Consider the following 9,735-nt stretch of genomic DNA (forward strand, 5'->3'; position numbering starts at 1 on the left):
TGTTTTCTCCACTTTATTTTATAGTAAGATGATACATACTTTTTCTTTTACAGTGAATACATTAAGGTGTGGTATTGCCCCTTTACACATCATCCAGACATGCATTCATATATTGCATGTTAACAATCAAAATATTGCAAATATTGTAAAGAGACTTTCAATTTCTATTTTTTTGGTCAAAAAGCACTAAAATTTTAGTTGTTTTCGCCCAACGTGGGGCTCGAACCCACGACCCTGAGATTAAGAGTCTCATGCGCTACCGACTGAGCAAGCCGGGCTCCTTTGGTTGCCCATAGTTTTCTTCCCTATCCCTGCACTGCCGGTTTCCACAGATAGGATGTATTTTTTTGGTCAAAAAGCACTACAATTTTAGTTGTTTTCGCCCAACGTGGGGCTCGAACCCACGACCCTGAGATTAAGAGTCTCATGCTCTACCGACTGAGCAAGCCAGGCTCCTTTGGATGCCCATAGTTTTCTTCCCTATCCCTGCACTGCCGGTTTCCACAGATAGGATGTATTTTTTTGGTCAAAAAGCACTAAAATTTTAGTTGTTTTCGCCCAATGTGGGGCTCGAACCCACGACCCTGAGATTAAGAGTCTCATGCTCTACCGACTGAGCTAGCCGGGCTCCTTTGGATGCCTATAGTTTTCTTCCCTATCCCTGCACTGCCGTTTTCCACAGATAGGATGCTGTGTAATCATAGGCTCTGGTGGAGTTTGGAAAGAAAATACACATCAGCCAGAGGCAGAAATAGTCTAAGAAAGTATCAAACACAATTACCAGTCAATATCAGAACGCATTGAAGAATATCAGGAAATAGCCGATTTAACCTGTGTGGAAAAAAGTCTTATTTGTGTTTTCTCCACTTTATTTTATAGTAAGATGATACATACTTTTTCTTTTACAGTGAATACATTAAGGTGTGGTATTGCCCCATTACACATCATCCAGACATGCATTCATATATTGCATGTTAACAATCAAAATATTGCAAATATTGTAAAGAGACTTTCAATTTCTATTTTTTTGGTCAAAAAGCACTAAAATTTTAGTTGTTTTCGCCCAACGTGGGGCTCGAACCCACGCCCCTGAGATTAAGAGTGTCATGCGCTACCGACTGAGCAAGCCGGGCTCCTTTGGATGCCCATAGTTTTCTTCCCTATCCCTGCACTGCCGGTTTCCACAGATAGGATGTATTTTTTTGGTCAAAAAGCACTACAATTTTAGTTGTTTTCGCTCAACGTGGGGCTCAAACCCACGACCCTGAAATTAAGAGTCTCATGCTCTACCGACTGAGCTAGCCGGGCTCCTTTGGATGCCTATAGTTTTCTTCCCTATCCCTGCACTGCTGCTTTCCACAGATAGGATGCTGTGTAATCATAGGCTCTGGTGGAGTTTGGAAAGAAAATACACATCAGCCAGAGGCAGAAATAGTCTAAGAAAGTATCAAACACAATTACCAGTCAATATCAGAACGCATTGAAGAATATCAGGAAATAGCCGATTTAACCTGTGTGGAAAAAAGTCTTATTTGTGTTTTCTCCACTTTATTTTATAGTAAGATGATACATACTTTTTCTTTTACAGTGAATACATTAAGGTGTGGTATTGCCCCTTTACACATCATCCAGACATGCATTCATATATTGCATGTTAACAATCAAAATATTGCAAATATTGTAAAGAGACTTTCAATTTCTATTTTTTTGGTCAAAAAGCACTAAAATTTTAGTTGTTTTCGCCCAACGTGGGGCTCGAACCCACGACCCTGAGATTAAGAGTCTCATGCTCTACCAACTGAGCTAGCCGGGCTCCTTTGGATGCCTATAGTTTTCTTCCCTATCCCTGCACTGCCGTTTTCCACAGATAGGATGCTGTGTAATCATAGGCTCTGGTGGAGTTTGGAAAGAAAATACACATCAGCCAGAGGCAGAAATAGTCTAAGAAAGTATCAAACACAATTACCAGTCAATATCAGAACGCAATGAAGAATATCAGGAAATAGCCGATTAAACCTGTGTGGAAAAAAGTTTTATTTGTGTTTTCTCCACTTTATTTTATAGTAAGATGATACATACTTTTTCTTTTACAGTGAATACATTAAGGTGTGGTATTGCCCCATTACACATCATCCAGACATGCATTCATATATTGCATGTTAACAATCAAAATATTGCAAATATTGTAAAGAGACTTTCAATTTCTATTTTTTTGGTCAAAAAGCACTAAAATTTTAGTTGTTTTCGCCCAACGTGGGGCTCGAACCCACGACCCTGAGATTAAGAGTCTCATGCACTACCGACTGAGCAAGCCGGGCTCCTTTGGATGCCCATAGTTTTCTTCCCTATCCCTGCACTGCCGGTTTCCACAGATAGGATGTATTTTTTTGGTCAAAATGCACTACAATTTTAGTTGTTTTCGCCCAACGTGGGGCTCGAACCCACAACCCTGAGATTAAGAGTCTCATGCTCTACCGACTGAGCTAGCCGGGCTCCTTTAGATGCCTATAGTTTTCTTCCCTATCCCTGCACTGCCGTTTTCCACAGATAGGATGTATTTTTTTGGTCAAAAAGTACTACAATTTTAGTTGTTTTCGCCCAACGTGGGGCTCGAACCCACGACCCTGAGATTAAGAGTCTCATGCTCTACCGACTGAGCTAGCCGGGCTCCTTTGGATGCCTATAGTTTTCTTCCCTATTCCTGCACTGCCGTTTTCCACAGATAGGATGCTGTGTAATCATAGGCTCTGGTGGAGTTTGGAAAGAAAATACACATCAGCCAGAGGCAAAAATAGTCTAAGAAAGTATCAAACACAATTACCAGTCAACATCAGAACGCATTGAAGAATATCAGGAAATAGCCGATTAAACCTGTGTGGAAAAAAGTCTTATTTGTGTTTTCTCCACTTTATTTTATAGTAAGATGATACATACTTTTTCTTTTACAGTGAATACATTAAGGTGTGGTATTGCCCCATTACACATCATCCAGACATGCATTCATATATTGCATGTTAACAATGAAAATATTGCAAATATTGTAAAGAGACTTTCAATTTCTATTTTTTTGGTCAAAAAGCACTACAATTTTAGTTGTTTTCACCCAACGTGGGGCTAGAACCCACGACCCTGAGATTAAGAGTCTCATGCGCTACCGACTGAGCAAGCCGGGCTCCTTTGGATGCCTATAGTTTTCTTCCCTATCCTTGCACTGCCGTTTTCCACAGATAGGATGTATTTTTTTGGTCAAAAAGCACTACAATTTTAGTTGTTTTCGCTCAACGTGGGGCTCGAACCCACAACCCTGAGATTAAGAGTCTCATGCTCTACCGACTGAGCTAGCCGGGCTCCTTTGGATGCCTATAGTTTTCTTCCCTATCCCTGCACTGCCGTTTTCCACAGATAGGATGCTGTGTAATCATAGGCTCTGGTGGAGTTTGGAAAGAAAATACACATCAGCCAGAGGTAGAAATAGTCTAAGAAAGTATCAAACACAATTACCAGTCAATATCAGAACGCATTGAAGAATATCAGGAAATAGCTGATTAAACCTGTGTGGAAAAAAGTCTTATTTGTGTTTTCTCCACTTTATTTTATAGTAAGATGATACATACTTTTTCTTTTACAGTGAATACATTAAGGTGTGGTATTGACCCATTACACATCATCCAGACATGTATTCATATATTGTATTTTAACAATCAAAATATTGCAAATATTGTAAAGAGACTTTCAATTTCTATTTTTTTGGTCAAAAAGCACTAAAATTTAAGTTGTTTTTGCCCAACATGGGGCTCAAACCCACGACGCTGAGATTAAGAGTCTCATGCTCTACCGACTGAGCTAGTCGGGCTCCTTTGGATGCCTATAGTTTTCTTCCCTATCCCTGCACTGCCGTTTTCCACAGATAGGATGCTGTGTAATCATAGGCTCTGGTGGAGTTTGGAAAGAAAATACACATCAGCCAGAGGCAGAAATAGTCTAAGAAAGTATCAAACACAATTACCAGTCAATATCAGAACGCATTGAAGAATATCAGGATATAGCCGATTAAACCTGTGTGGAAAAAAGTCTTATTTGTGTTTTCTCCACTTTATTTTATAGTAAGATGATACATACTTTTTCTTTTACAGTGAATACATTAAGGTGTGGTATTGCCCCATTACACATCATCCAGACATGCATTCATATATTGCATGTTAACAATCAAAATATTGCAAATATTGTAAAGAGACTTTCAATTTCTATTTTTTTGGTCAAAAAGCACGAAAATTTTAGTTGTTTTTGCCATATTGGGGCTCGAACCCACGACCCTGAGATTAAGAGTCTCATGCTCTACCAATTGAGCTAGCCGGGCTCCTTAGGATGCCTATAGTTTTCTTCCCTATCCCTGCACTGCCGTTTTCCACAGATAGGATGCTGTGTAATCATAGGCTCTGGTGGAGTTTGGAAAGAAAATACACATCAGCCAGAGGTAGAAATAGTCTAAGAAAGTATCAAACACAATTACCAGTCAATATCAGAACGCATTGAAGAATATCAGGAAATAGCCGATTAAACCTGTGTGGAAAAAAGTCTTATTTGTGTTTTCTCCACTTTATTTTATAGTAAGATGATACATACTTTTTCTTTTACAGTGAATACATTAAGGTGTGGTATTGACCCATTACACATCATCCAGACATGCATTCATATATTGTATTTTAACAATCAAAATATTGCAAATATTGTAAAGAGACTTTCAATTTCTATTTTTTTGGTCAAAAAGCACTAAAATTTTAGTTGTTTTTGCCCAACATGGGGCTCAAACCCACGACGCTGAGATTAAGAGTCTCATGCTCTACCGACTGAGCTAGTCGGGCTCCTTTGGATGCCTATAGTTTTCTTCCCTATCCCTGCACTGCCGCTTTCCACAGATAGGATGCTGTGTAATCATAGGCTCTGGTGGAGTTTGGAAAGAAAATACACATCAGCCAGAGGCAGAAATAGTCTAAGAAAGTATCAAACACAATTACCAGTCAATATCAGAACGCATTGAAGAATATCAGGAAATAGCCGATTAAACCTGTGTGGAAAAAAGTCTTATTTGTGTTTTCTCCACTTTATTTTATAGTAAGATGATACATACTTTTTCTTTTACAGTGAATACATTAAGGTGTGGTATTGCCCCATTACACATCATCCAGACATGCATTCATATATTGCATGTTAACAATGAAAATATTGCAAATATTGTAAAGAGACTTTCAATTTCTATTTTTTTGGTCAAAAAGCACTAAAATTTTAGTTGTTTTCACCCAAAGTGGGGCTCGAACCCACGACCCTGAGATTAAGAGTCTCATGCGCTACCCACTGAGCAAGCCGGGCTCCTTTGGTTGCCCATAGTTTTCTTCCCTATCCCTGCACTGCCGGTTTCCACAGATAGGATGTATTTTTTTGGTCAAAAAGCACTACAATTTTAGTTGTTTTCGCCCAACGTGGGGCTCGAACCCACGACGCTGAGATTAAGAGTCTCATGCTCTACCGACTGAGCTAGCCGGGCTCCTTTGGATGCCTATAGTTTTCTTCCCTATCCCTGCACTGCCGTTTTCCACAGATAGGATGTATTTTTTTGGTCAAAAAGCACTACAATTTTAGTTGTTTTCGCCCAACGTGGGGTTCGAACCCACGACCCTGAGATTAAGAGTCTCATGCTCTACCGACTGAGGTAGCCGGGCTCCTTTGGATGCCTATAGTTTTCTTCCCTATCCCTGCACTGCCGCTTTCCACAGATAGGATGCTGTGTAATCATAGGCTCTGGTGGAGTTTGGAAAGAAAATACACATCAGCCAGAGGCAGAAATAGTCTAAGAAAGTATCAAACACAATTACCAGTCAATATCAGAACGCATTGAAGAATATCAGGAAATAGCCGATTAAACCTGTGTGGAAAAAAGTCTTATTTGTGTTTTCTCCACTTTATTTTATAGTAAGATGATACATACTTTTTCTTTTACAGTGAATACATTAAGGTGTGGTATTGCCCCTTTACACATCATCCAGACCTGCATTCATATATTGCATGTTAACAATCAAAATATTGCAAATATTGTAAAGAGACTTTCAATTTCTATTTTTTTGGTCAAAAAGCACTACAATTTTAGTTGTTTTCGCCCAACGTGAGGCTCGAACCCACGACCCTGAGATTAAGAGTCTCATGCGCTACCGACTGAGCAAGCCGGGCTCCTTTTGATGCCCATAGTTTTCTTCCCTATCCCTGCACTGCCGTTTTCCACAGATACGATGTATTTTTTTGGTCAAAAAGCACTACAATTTTAGTTGTTTTCGCCCAACGTGGGGCTCGAACCCACGACCCTGAGATTTAGAGTCTCATGCTCTACCGACTGAGCTAGCCGGGCTCCTTTGGATGCCTATAGTTTTCTTCCCTATCCCTGCACAGCCGCTTTCCACAGATAGGATGCTGTGTAATCATAGGCTCTGGTGGAGTTTGGAAAGAAAATACACATCAGCCAGAGGCAGAAATAGTCTAAGAAAGTATCAAACACAATTACCAGTCAATATCAGAACGCATTGAAGAATATCAGGAAATAGCCGATTAAACCTGTGTGGAAAAAAGTCTTATTTGTGTTTTCTCCACTTTATTTTATAGTAAGATGATACATACTTTTTGTTTTACAGTGAATACATTAAGGTGTGGTATTGACCCATTACACATCATCCAGAAATGCATTCATATATTGCATTTTAACAATCAAAATATTGCAAATATTGTAAAGAGACTTTCAATTTCTATTTTTTTGGTCAAAAAGCACTAAAATTTTAGTTGTTTTCGCCCAACATGGGGCTCGAACCCACGACGCTGAGATTAAGAGTCTCATGCTCTACCGACTGAGCTAGCCGGGCTCATTTGGATGCCTATAGTTTTCTTCCCTATCCCTGCACTGCCGTTTTCCACAGATAGGATGCTGTGTAATCATAGGCTCTGGTGGAGTTTGGAAAGAAAATACACATCAGCCAGAGGCAGAAATAGTCTAAGAAAGTATCAAACACAATTACCAGTCAATATCAGAACGCATTGAAGAATATCAGGATATAGCCGATTAAACCTGTGTGGAAAAAAGTCTTATTTGTGTTTTCTCCACTTTATTTTATAGTAAAATGATACATACTTTTTCTTTTACAGTGAATACATTAAGGTGTGGTATTGCCCCATTACACATCATCCAGACATGCATTCATATATTGCATGTTAACAATGAAAATATTGCAAATATTGTAAAGAGACTTTCAATTTCTATTTTTTTGGTCAAAAAGCACTAAAATTTTAGTTGTTTTCGCCCAACGTGGGGCTCGAACCCACGACCCTGAGATTAAGAGTCTCATGCTCTACCAACTGAGCTAGCCGGGCTCCTTTGGATGCCTATAGTTTTCTTCCCTATCCCTGCACTGCCGTTTTCCACAGATAGGATGCTGTGTAATCATAGGCTCTGGTGGAGTTTGGAAAGAAAATACACATCAGCCAGAGGCAGAAATAGTCTAAGAAAGTATCAAACACAATTACCAGTCAATATCAGAACGCATTGAAGAATATCAGGAAATAGCCGATTAAACCTGTGTGGAAAAAAGTCTTATTTGTGTTTTCTCCACTTTATTTTATAGTAAGATGATACATACTTTTTCTTTTACAGTGAATACATTAAGGTGTGGTATTGCCCCATTACACATCATCCAGACATGCATTCATATATTGCATGTTAACAATGAAAATATTGCAAATATTGTAAAGAGATTTTCAATTTCTATTTTTTTGGTCAAAAAGCACTAAAATTTTAGTTGTTTTCGCCCAACGTTTTCTTCCCTATCCCTGCACTGCCGCTTTACACAGATAGGATGTATTTTTTTGGTCAAAAAGCACTACAAGTTTAGTTGTTTTCGCCCAACGTTGGGCTCGAACCCACGACCCTGAGATTAAGAGTCTCATGCTCTACCGACTCAGCTAGCCGGGCTCCTTTGGATGCCTATAGTTTTCTTCCCTATCCCTGCACTGCCGTTTTCCACAGATATGATGCTGTGTAATCATAGGCTCTGGTGGAGTTTGGAAAGAAAATACACATCAGCCAGAGGCAGAAATAATCTAAGAAAGTATCAAACACAATTACCAGTCAATATCAGAACACTTTGAAGAATATCAGGAAATAGCTGACTGAACCTGTGTGAAAAAAAGTCTTATTTGTGTTTTCTCCACTTTATTTTATAATAAGATGATACATACTTTTTCTTTTACAGTGAATACATTAAGGTATGGTATTGCCCCATTAAACATCATCCAGACATGCATTCATATATTGCATGTTAACAATGAAAATATTGCAAATATTGTGAAGAGACTTTCAATTTCTATTTTTTTGGTCAAAAAGCACTAAAATATTAATTGTTTTTGCCCAACATGGGGCTCGAACCCACGACCCTGAGATTAAGAGTCTCATGCTCTACCAACTGAGCTAGCAAGGCTCCTTTGGATGCTTATAGTTTTCTTCCCTATCCCTGCACTGCCGTTTTCCACAGATAGGATGCTGTGTAATCATAGGCTCTGGTGGAGTTTGGAAAGAAAATACACATCAGCCAGAGGCAGAAATAGTCTAAGAAAGTATCAAACACAATTACCAGTCAATATCAGAACGCATTGAAGAATATCAGGAAATAGCCGATTAAACCTGTGTGGAAAAAAGTCTTATTTGTGTTTTCTCCACTTTATTTTATAGTAAGATGATACCTACTTTTTCTTTTACGGTGAATACATTAAGGTGTGGTATTGCCCCATTACACATCATCCAGACATGCATTCATATATTGCATGTTAACAATGAAAATATTGCAAATATTGTAAAGAGACTTTCAATTTCAATTTTTTTGGTCAAAAAGCTCTAAAATTTTAGTTGTTTTCACCCAACGTGGGGCTCGAACCCACGACCCTGAGATTAAGAGTCTCATGCTCTACCGACTGAGCTAGCCGGGCTCCTTTGGATGCCTATAGTTTTCTTCCCTATCCCTGCAATGCCGTTTTCCACAGATAGGATGTATTTTTTTGGTCAAAAAGCACTAAAATTTGAGTTGTTTTCGCCCAACGTGGGGCTCAAACCCACGACCCTGAGATTAAGAGTCTCATGCTCTACCGACTGAGCTAGCCGGGCTCCTTTGGATGCCTATAGTTTTCTTCCCTATCCCTGCACTGCCGTTTTCCACAGATAGGATGCTGTGTAATCATAGGCTCTGGTGGAGTTTGGAAAGAAAATACACATCAGCCAGAGGCAGAAATAGTCTAAGAAAGTATCAAACACAATTACCAGTCAATATCAGAACGCATTGAAGAATATCAGGAAATAGCCGATTTAACCTGTGTGGAAAAAAGTCTTATTTGTGTTTTCTCCACTTTATTTTATAGTAAGATGATATATACTTTTTCTTTTACAGTGAATACATTAAGGTGTGGTATTGCCCCATTACACATCATCCAGACATGCATTCATATATTGCATGTTAACAATGAAAATATTGCAAATATTGTAAAGAGACTTTCAATTTCTATTTTTTTGGTCAAAAAGCACTAAAATTTTAGTTGTTTTCGCCCAACGTGGGGCTTGAACCCACGACCCTGAGATTAAGAGTCTCATGCGCTACCGACTGAGCAAGCCGGGCTCCTTTGGATGCCCATAGTTTTCTTCCCTATCCCTGCACT

General features: G+C 39.1%; 2 non-coding genes across 2 annotated transcripts; both read right to left on the bottom strand.

Moving 5' to 3' along the window:
- Positions 1-1,740: 1,740 nt before the first annotated feature.
- Positions 1,741-1,813, bottom strand: TRNAK-CUU (transfer RNA lysine (anticodon CUU)). The gene has a single exon. It is a non-coding gene; the product is annotated as a tRNA-Lys (tRNA).
- Positions 1,814-7,334: 5,521 nt separating this feature from the next.
- TRNAK-CUU (transfer RNA lysine (anticodon CUU)) lies at positions 7,335-7,407 on the bottom strand. Its single transcript has one exon. It is a non-coding gene; the product is annotated as a tRNA-Lys (tRNA).
- Between the last annotated feature and the right edge of the window lie 2,328 nt (positions 7,408-9,735).

Source organism: Ambystoma mexicanum, chromosome 4q (genome assembly GCF_040938575.1).
Source record: "Ambystoma mexicanum isolate Mex_15411 chromosome 4q, UKY_AmexF1_1, whole genome shotgun sequence".
In the NCBI taxonomy this organism is placed as follows: Eukaryota; Metazoa; Chordata; class Amphibia; order Caudata; family Ambystomatidae; genus Ambystoma; species Ambystoma mexicanum.